Raw genomic sequence first — 8996 nt, forward strand, 5'->3', positions numbered from 1 at the left:
TTGGTCATATCGTCGCGGAGTTTAGGCGAAGCCCTGTGCCGGTAGAGCATCATCATCGTCACCACGCCGTCGTGCTGACGGAACTCATCCCCGAAGCTTTGCTGGATTGGAGCCCGGGGATCGTCATCGAGCTGAACGTGTGCTGAACTCGGAGGTGCCGTACGTTCGGTGCTTGGACTGGTCGGATCGTGAAGACGTACGACTACATCAACCGTATTGTCATAACGCTTCCGCTTACGGTCTACGAGGGTACGTGGACGGACACTCTCCCCTCTCGTTGCTATGCCATCACCATGATCTTGCGTGTACGTAGGAATTTTTTTGAAATTACTACGTTCCCCAACAAGTTTACCAACTGATGAGCAAAATAAAGACGCTTGCCCAATCCGTATTGTCAATAGTCGAGGTTATGGCGATATCTATAATGCGAGGGGTTCAACCACTCCAATACCGAGGGCGCCCCATGTGGCACTTCAGTGGAGAAGACGATGCCACCCGCTATGTTCAGAAGGGTCCGGACACTCACGCCGCTTTGGCGAAAATACTGTCTGGATTATATGAAGGGGAGGAGGAGGAGTTCATCCACATTAAGCCCAGGGATGGGTTTTTCCATGTACAATCCTCCCAGCTGGGTGAGTTTTCGTCCCACTACTCTACTCCATCAACTCCCTGAATCCTCTTTCATAAACATTAATCCATCATTTATAACAGGAATGGCGAAAGGTCACCAGGGAGATCCACAGCCCCGCACCATTGCCAGAGGACCACAACCGGGCTCTCGACCCCGGATTCGAAGAGGATCCGAACATATTCGTGGAGCGCGGGGAAGGGTTTTTTTCCCAGGCGAGCTATGATGGCACCGAAGTGTCCATCATTGCCGACTATCCCGCCTTCTCCCTGCGACGCATGTAAGTAATAAGGAGACTTGTCCTTTCATGAAATTCTCTCTTTCTGCCTTACCCATCGCACTATATTATGCTGTGAAGGGGAGGCGGTCAGCGCGCAAGAAGGCGGCGCCTACGATGGGCAGACTTCCGAAGAGGAAGGCCAATAGAAATATGGCCGCACCTTTAGCAAAGAGGTAAGGTTGTTTTAAGTATACTCTATAGCCATCACATTTAAAGTATGACAATATCCGTTGTGTCTTATCAGGAAAAATATTCACCGGACTATGTCCGGGGATTCTGCCGGTCGTGCCTCTATGAGCCGGATTTCGGACCCTGTCGCAAGGCCTGAGGCTAACACTAAAGCGACACCGTATTGTCCCTCTGCGGAGGAGTGGGATAAAGTATCCGCCACAAACTCCAAAGTGGAAAGCACCATGAATCATCGGCGCCAGAGGGCCATTCTTCGAGACCCTGGATTATCAGAAGAGGCCTTCAACACCTTCAACTCGGGTGATGCTTACATCCGAGCTGCTCAAGATGGGCTTGCCAGAGCCACATACCAGTATTTTAAAGATATACGGGTAAGTACACATTTGTACAAAACTGGTAATCATATACCAGTAGCCCCGAGACTTGAAACAGTTGGTACAACTGATTTAAGGATCGTTATATGACCAGGTGCTCACAGAGAAGAACAATCTGTTGTCTCAAGAGCTGGAAAAGTGCCAGGCTTAGCTGACGAAAGCTACCGCCGAACTGGAGAAATCCAAGGAGGCAACATCTGGTAATGTTCCCCTCTATCGAGAAAACATAATCATAGACCAGGATTATAAATACAAGCGTAACTTCTTATAACAGAAGCACTGAATGTCGCACAAGTGTGAGGTTCAGGAGCTCAAAGGCAACTGGCCGCGGGCGAACCTATCCTGACACAGGTCAGGGCGGATAAGAACAAACTCCAAGATGCCAACACCAAGCTTGGTGAAGAGCTTAAAGATGTGCAAGCCCAGCTAGCTGACTCCATGAAGGAAAATAAGAAGCTGCGAGGCGGCATATTTGGTATGTGTTTGGACTTACCTCTTTTATAGTTTGGCAAGTGAAGGAACTAACAGAATTATGTCTATAGGCATATTGACGGGCCGTCCCGAAGAGGAGGTGTCCGGATCATCGAGCGATCTACTACAAGAGCTGTCACAACTGCACGAGAGAGCTCGGCAGGCGATGCGAGGTGTGGCCAAGGCCTTATGGCCATCCGACTCTCCTCCAGGAAGTATGGAGGGGCTTGTACAACTATTCCAGGGAGCGCGACGGCGCTTCCGATTATGGAAGATATCGGCCTGTCAAGAGGGTCGCGAGAAGCCTGGACGATGGTGAAAACTCGGCATACCAAGCTCGACCCAAACCACATGGCTCGGGTCGGACCTGTAGGGTCAAATGGGGAAGAAATTCCTGTTAGTCTGGTATATGGCCAGGTTCAAGTAGCCACCAAGTATTCCCAGCAGGATTGTAGGCTAGACATCTTGTTAGATGGCATAGAAGAAGAAGTGTTTGAGTCTAAGTGATTATGTACTTCATGTGACAGATTATGTCTTCTAGCTGAAATGTAAAAAACACTTGTCATGGCAGATCTTTTCGCTTCAACCTCTGTACCCTAAGTTGCGGAGTGCTTCCGAATACCCGCTCGGAAATATAAACCAGGGTATGCGTGGAAACCAGGCGTAGGGGTCATAGTTGCTTGAACAGACAAGTATCTGGCTAGTTATGTTATATTACATTTTAATCGTAAGAAACATCTTCCAGAGAGAATAGTTCCGTTAAGGGTTCCTTTCCCTGGGTAAGCATGCATCAAAGTGCATGTCCGAACTGTGTTTGAAAAAACCACAACATACATAACATATGGGGGTTCATAATGCGACGAGTAAACAACATCTTTAGTCTACCGACCGAATATTCCCTTAATAACGCTAGCTTTCGGCTTCACCCAGTCTGAGGTACACATCCGGATGACCCGACAGTAACAATCGCAGAGGTGCTCCCTTTATGCCTTAGCCGAACTAACGGGAATGTAGGCCATAAGCATAGGAGTCAGGCAACCAGCTTGGCCAAAACTTAAGTCATATCGATGCATATAATGGCAAAGAAAAGGTACATATGTGGAAAATACACATATGTGGTGATCTTGATGCTCGGAAAATAATAGTAATAAGCTTCTGTGCAAGAAGCCCCCAGGTATAATTGACATATATATATATATATTAATAATTGTATGCGTTCTAGGTGTACGGTTTAACCGTGCAAGAGCTTTACAGTGTAGGAAATAAAAAAGAAAAGAGAGGAAGAAATAAATAAAGGGAGGAGAAAGGAAAAAAAGGAGACGAACGAAGAGTCCGACGCTAGGCATAGAATCTTCAGAATCGGGCCGCGTTCCATGGGTTTGGCTCCAGGCGGTTGTCTGATGCATCACGCAGGTGGTACGCTCCTCCGGTGAGAACTTCGTCGATGATGAAGGGACCCTCCCACTTGGGCTTGAGTTTGTCATTTTTCTTCTCCGGCAAGCGTAGAACGAGTTCGCCAATGTTGTAAGTCTTGGCCCGTACCTCTCGGCTTTGATATCTTCGAGCCTGTTGTTGATAGAATGCGGAACGAGCTTTAGCAACGTCACGCTCCTCCTCCAAGGCATCTAAGCTATCCCGCCGATCCAGCTCGGCCTCTCTCTCTTCATACATGCGCACTTGAGGTGAGTCATGAATAATGTCACAGGGTAACACAGCCTCTGCGCCATACACCATGAAGAAAGGTGTATATCTGGTAGAACGATTGGGCGTGGTCCGCAGCCCCCAGAGTACGGATTCTAGCTCCTCCACCCAGTGCTTGTCTGATTCTTTCAAAGACCGCACTAATCCGGGTTTGATGCCGCTCATAATACGACCATTAGCTCGTTCAACTTGACCATTGGTTTGTGGGTGGTAAAGGGAGGCGTAATCGAGCTTGATGCCCAGATTAGCACACCAAGCTTTCACCTCATCGGCTGTGAAATTGGAGCCATTGTCAGTGATAATGTTGTGTGGAACACCATAACGGTGCACAACGCCAGATATAAAATCTATCACTGGCCCGGCTTCGGCCGTTTTGACTGGTTTGGCCTCTATCCACTTAGTGAATTTATCCACCAAGACCAACAGGTATTTTTTCTTGTGGCTTCCTCCTTTAAGGGGTCCGACCATATCAAGCCCCCAGACCGCAAAAGGCCATGTGATGGGGATTGTTTGTAGAGCGGTGGGTGGCATATGGCTTTGATTGGCGAAAAGCTGGCATCTGACGCAATGTTGGACGAGGTCCTGTGCGTCTGCTCGGGCCGTTGGCCAATAGAAGCCTGTACGGAAGACCTTGCTTATGAGGGCCCGAGCCGCGGTGTGATGACCGCCGAGACCAGCATGAATTTCAGCCAAGAGCTGCCGCCCTTCCTCCTCAGAGATACATCTTTGTAAAGCGCCGCACAATGCAGTGTGCCTCATTCTGGTCCTGAGGAAGCTCTCGCCTATTAAGGTAGGCCAAGAAGGGTTCGGTCCATGGGGCGATGACCGCCATGATGAGATGGGCCGATGGTGTAATTTCAGTGGCTGAGCCCCCGATGATGTTGGTGTGTTCGGATTCTGGGGTTGTATTCGGGTCTGGATTTGTAGTGCCGCTCTCCCCTTGCCACACCACTGATGGCTTAAAAAGCCTTTCCATAAAGATGTTAGGTGGGACGGGGTCGTGCTTGGCGCCTGTTGGGGATATTACCACTGGGCGTGAACCGGCCTACCTGGGCTGGGTTAGCTTCATTAGTAGTTTAAAGGTGATTAAGCAGATGAAGGCCCAAGGCCTGTAGTCGGTTTAGAACCTGTAGCCGTAAACCGGCTTGATATGTAAACTTGCATTGTAAGTTAGGAATAGAGAGAGACCAACCGGGATACGAGTATGAACCGGTGTGGGACTCTGTGGACCGACGGGCGTCACCCGTGTATATAAGGGGACGACCCGGCGGTGGTTCAAGGACAGACAACAACAACTCGAGCCTAGGCGAAGCTTGTTTGCTCCCTAGCCATCGAAACCACATCAATTCCATTACAACTAGACATAGGCTTTTACCTTCATCGAAGGGGCCGAACTAGTATAAACCCTTGTGTCTTTGTGTCCGCTTTAACCCCTTCAAGTTAACCCGTAGCGATGGCTCCACGAGTAAGTCCTTTCACAAGGACATCTGCCGTGACAAATCCATGACAGTTGGCGCCCACCGTGGGGCTATCGCACGACGGTTTGATGATCTTGGAGGGCAAGCTCAAAGGACTCGAAGGCTATGCTGTGGGCCGGATGACCAAGAGTCGTCGTGGCAAGCTCTACATCGACGATGCAGGATGGGGTCCCGAAGCCGGCTCGATCGAGTACGGGTACCGGGTCCCCTTTGGTGGCATACACGTTTTTATCGGCAAGATTGGTGAGCCTGGGCCTGAGCTGGACATCCGCACCGACCTCGTCGAGATGGCTCAGCGTGCGAGATCTACCCAGGTTAAACCGGCCGTGAGGTGTGCCTTCATGGGAGTCATCCACGGAGGAGAGGATGAGGACGAGTCAGAATACGGTAGCGAGACTGTTGTCTATTCCAGCGACGAGTCCTCAACCGGAGAGACCGAATCATTGTACCAGTTGCAAGACGACCAGATTAGGGGCTGTTCCGATGGAGACAGTGTTCCGGACCCCCCAGATCAGATCAACCGGGTTGGAATATTCATGGCCGGCACGCAGGCGGCGAATCACTCTTCGACTGCAGCAGCAATGCTCTCCGGATCAGCAGCGGCAGCGGCAGCAAGGGCAGGAGGCCTTGTGCCCCCGCCGGTTCAAGTTCTGTCTGACCTGTTTGACGCACTAGCGGTACTTATGGCAGTGGCCAATCCGGCGGATCAGGAGGCCCATGATGCAGAGATTGCAAAGGTGAGAGAGCAGATCGTACAGGCCAAAGCCGACCTGGCAGCAGAGAAGGACAGGATGGCTGCAGAGCGGGCCGCTTTGGACGCCCAGGCCTATAAGCTCATGCTCGACCAGAACGCATCACAGGAGGTCTTGAAGCGGAAGCACAGATCACGCCTGCCGTTAGGGTTCGACCCTCAAAATCTCTTTCACACTCCGGGAGCTGGAACCAGTAATCCGCCGGGGCACCTGGAGGTAAACCGGGTCGAGGCACCAGGGCCAGGAGCGACGGTCCAACCCCGCCTGATGGAACCTCCTTGGCAGAACATTGTGATTCCTCCGCCGGTCCAGACACCTCCGGGTCATTATTCTAATCCTATGGACAATCTTGTCGCAGCTGCTGCGCGATTAGAAGCTATCCCGGTCGAAGGAGACTCTACACAAGCAATAGAGACGCGCCGGGTTAAGGAACTTCTCCGGACCGCTTTGATTCAACAGGAGGCATATACATACAGCCGCGATCGGATTCATTCCACACCTCGTCCAAGCCAGAGCTATAGTAGGTGCCTGGATGAACCGGCCATATCAAGCAATGCGCGGGGCCGTGAAGCGGCCCATGGCAATAACCCGGCCGGTGGTGTTCACGATGCTCAGGATGTAGTGGACCGGGCCCGGGCACGAAGGGAGGCCGAGTTAGCAGCACAGAACGAGGCGGATCAGCTTACACCGATTCGTCCTACCACCTCTGCCGGGCCAGGGGTCGCATCTAGCTTGGGAGTGCCCTGTTTAGTCCCCGCTTTACGCAATGTACGCCTGCCCAAGGACTTCAAGGGACCGCGCAAGGTGCCAAATTACACTGCTGATTTATCTCCAGAAGCGTGGGTAGAGAGTTATGAGATGGCAATGGAGATGCTGGATGTGGATGAGACCGCGTGTGCAAAGTACTTCACCATGATGCTTGAAGGCACAGCCCGTACTTGGTTGAAGAGCCTGCCGCCTAATTCTATCAGTTCATGGGCCCAGTTGCGGACCCGGTTTATCCAGAATTTCAAAGATACGTGTAAGCAGCCTAAGTCCATAGTAGACTTGGCGGCTTGTGTTCAGGAGGACGGAGAGTCAACAACCCATTGGGTACGCCGCGTTTCTGAAGTCTTGCACTCGTCTGACAGGATCAATGCTGACTCTGCGATCTTAACCCTGGAGGGCAACTGCCGGTTTAAGCCTCTAAAGTTGAAGTTGGGGCATATGAAGCGGTTCTGTAATGACATGGGAACTCTCATGGCCGCTTTAGTAAAGTATGCTGATTCTGATAGTACCAAGGATCCTGAGACTGACGATGACGAAGCAGGGAAGGGAAAAAAGAATAGCAACTCTAAGGGGCATCAATACAAACCGGCGGGCCATGGAAACGGAGGCAAGCGTAAAGCGGATGGCAGCATGGACTTTGTGGCTAACACTAATGCGCAGGATAAGGGTCAGCGGCGCAGAGGTAAAGCGGCAAATCGTAATGGGGCTCCAAACCCTAACCCGGATCGCTTAAACTATTTGCTGAATCAGCCTTGCCCAAAACACGGGACGAAGGAGGCGCCGGCTAACCACCTTTGGAAGGATTGTTACATTATGCAGGAATTTAAAAACTCTAATGCCTTCCGGTATGACCGTGGGTCAGGTGGTGGCTTAGGATCCAGTTTCCATGGGCCGGGTCACGATGGAGCTTCCGGTTCAGGTTTCAATCAGGGCGGTAATAATAACCAGGATAATCAGAGCGGTCAAGGGGGTTACAACCAACAGCAGCAGCAGCAGCGGTCGAGTTATCAGAGCCAGCCAAAACAGTTGAACAATGGGCAGTATCATGTTTTCACAACTAGCTTGGATAAGCGTGACCGGAAACTTCACAAGCGAGCAGTGAACTCTGTTGAATTGGCCGTACCGCGTTATTTACGCTGGTCGGAGCAGCCTATCGTGTGGAGCAGGGAGGATCACCCCCCGGGTTGACAATCCGGGCCAGTTGGCATTAGTGGTAGACCCTCAGGTGGGAGGTTATAAATTCACCAAGGTACTCATGGATGGAGGGAGCAGTATTAACATCCTGTACTATGAGACATTCCGTCGCATGGGGCTAACAGACAAGGATCTCAGACCATCTAATACGGTGTTCCATGGTATGGTGCCTGGCAAATCAGCGTATCCTGTTGGTAAGATAGCTTTGGAGGTGGCTTTTGGGGACGAGCATGATTCCCGATCTGAAACACTAACCTTTGAGGTAGTGAAAATTCGGAGCCCGTATCATGCCCTGTTTGGGCGGCCGGCTTATGCCAAATTCATGGCACGGCCTTGTTATATCTATTTGCAGCTCAAGATGCCGGGTTACAAAGGGACAATAACGGTTCATGGGAGCCGCAAGATTGCTTTGGAATGTGAGGAAGGTGATGCGGCCTATGCAGAGTCGGTTTGTGCCACGGAGGAGTTGAAATATTATAGGGACAATGTTGATCCAGCGGACATGACCCCTTTGAAGAGGCCGACTATGGAGCATGATTCAGATCTGAAGTTCAAATCGGCGGCTGAGACCAAGCTTGTTGACTTCGTGCCCGGAGATTCGTCCAAGCAGTTCACTGTCAGTGTCAACTTGGACCCTAAATAGGAAAGCGCGCTCATCGAGTTCATCCGTGAGAATCAGGACATTTTTGCATGGAAGCCTTCTGACATGCCAGGTGTACCGAGGGAACTCGCTGAGCACACTCTTAATGTTGATCCCAAGTATAAACCGGTAAAACAGTTTCTCCGCCGGTTTAACGAAGAAAGGCGCAAAGCTATTGGAGAAGAAGTGGCCAGGCTCTTAGCAGCTGGTTTTATCATTGAAGTGTTCCATCCAGAATGGCTCGCTAATCTGGTGCTGGTACTTAAGAAAAATGGCACTTGGCGTATGTGTGTGGATTACACGGATCTTAACAAGGCTTGTCCAGCGGATCCTTTTGCCCTCCCTCGCATTGACCAGATTATTGACGCCACGGCGGGTTGTGAGCGTTTGAGTTTTTTGGATGCGTATTCTGGGTATCATCAGATCAAAATGGCGGTTAAGGACCAGGAGAAGACGGCGTTTATTACTCCCTTTGGAGCCTTCTGCTATGTATCTATGCCTTTTGGGCTTAAGAGCGCCCA

Source organism: Triticum aestivum, chromosome 5B (assembly GCF_018294505.1).
Source record: "Triticum aestivum cultivar Chinese Spring chromosome 5B, IWGSC CS RefSeq v2.1, whole genome shotgun sequence".
Lineage (NCBI taxonomy): Eukaryota > Viridiplantae > Streptophyta > Magnoliopsida > Poales > Poaceae > Triticum > Triticum aestivum.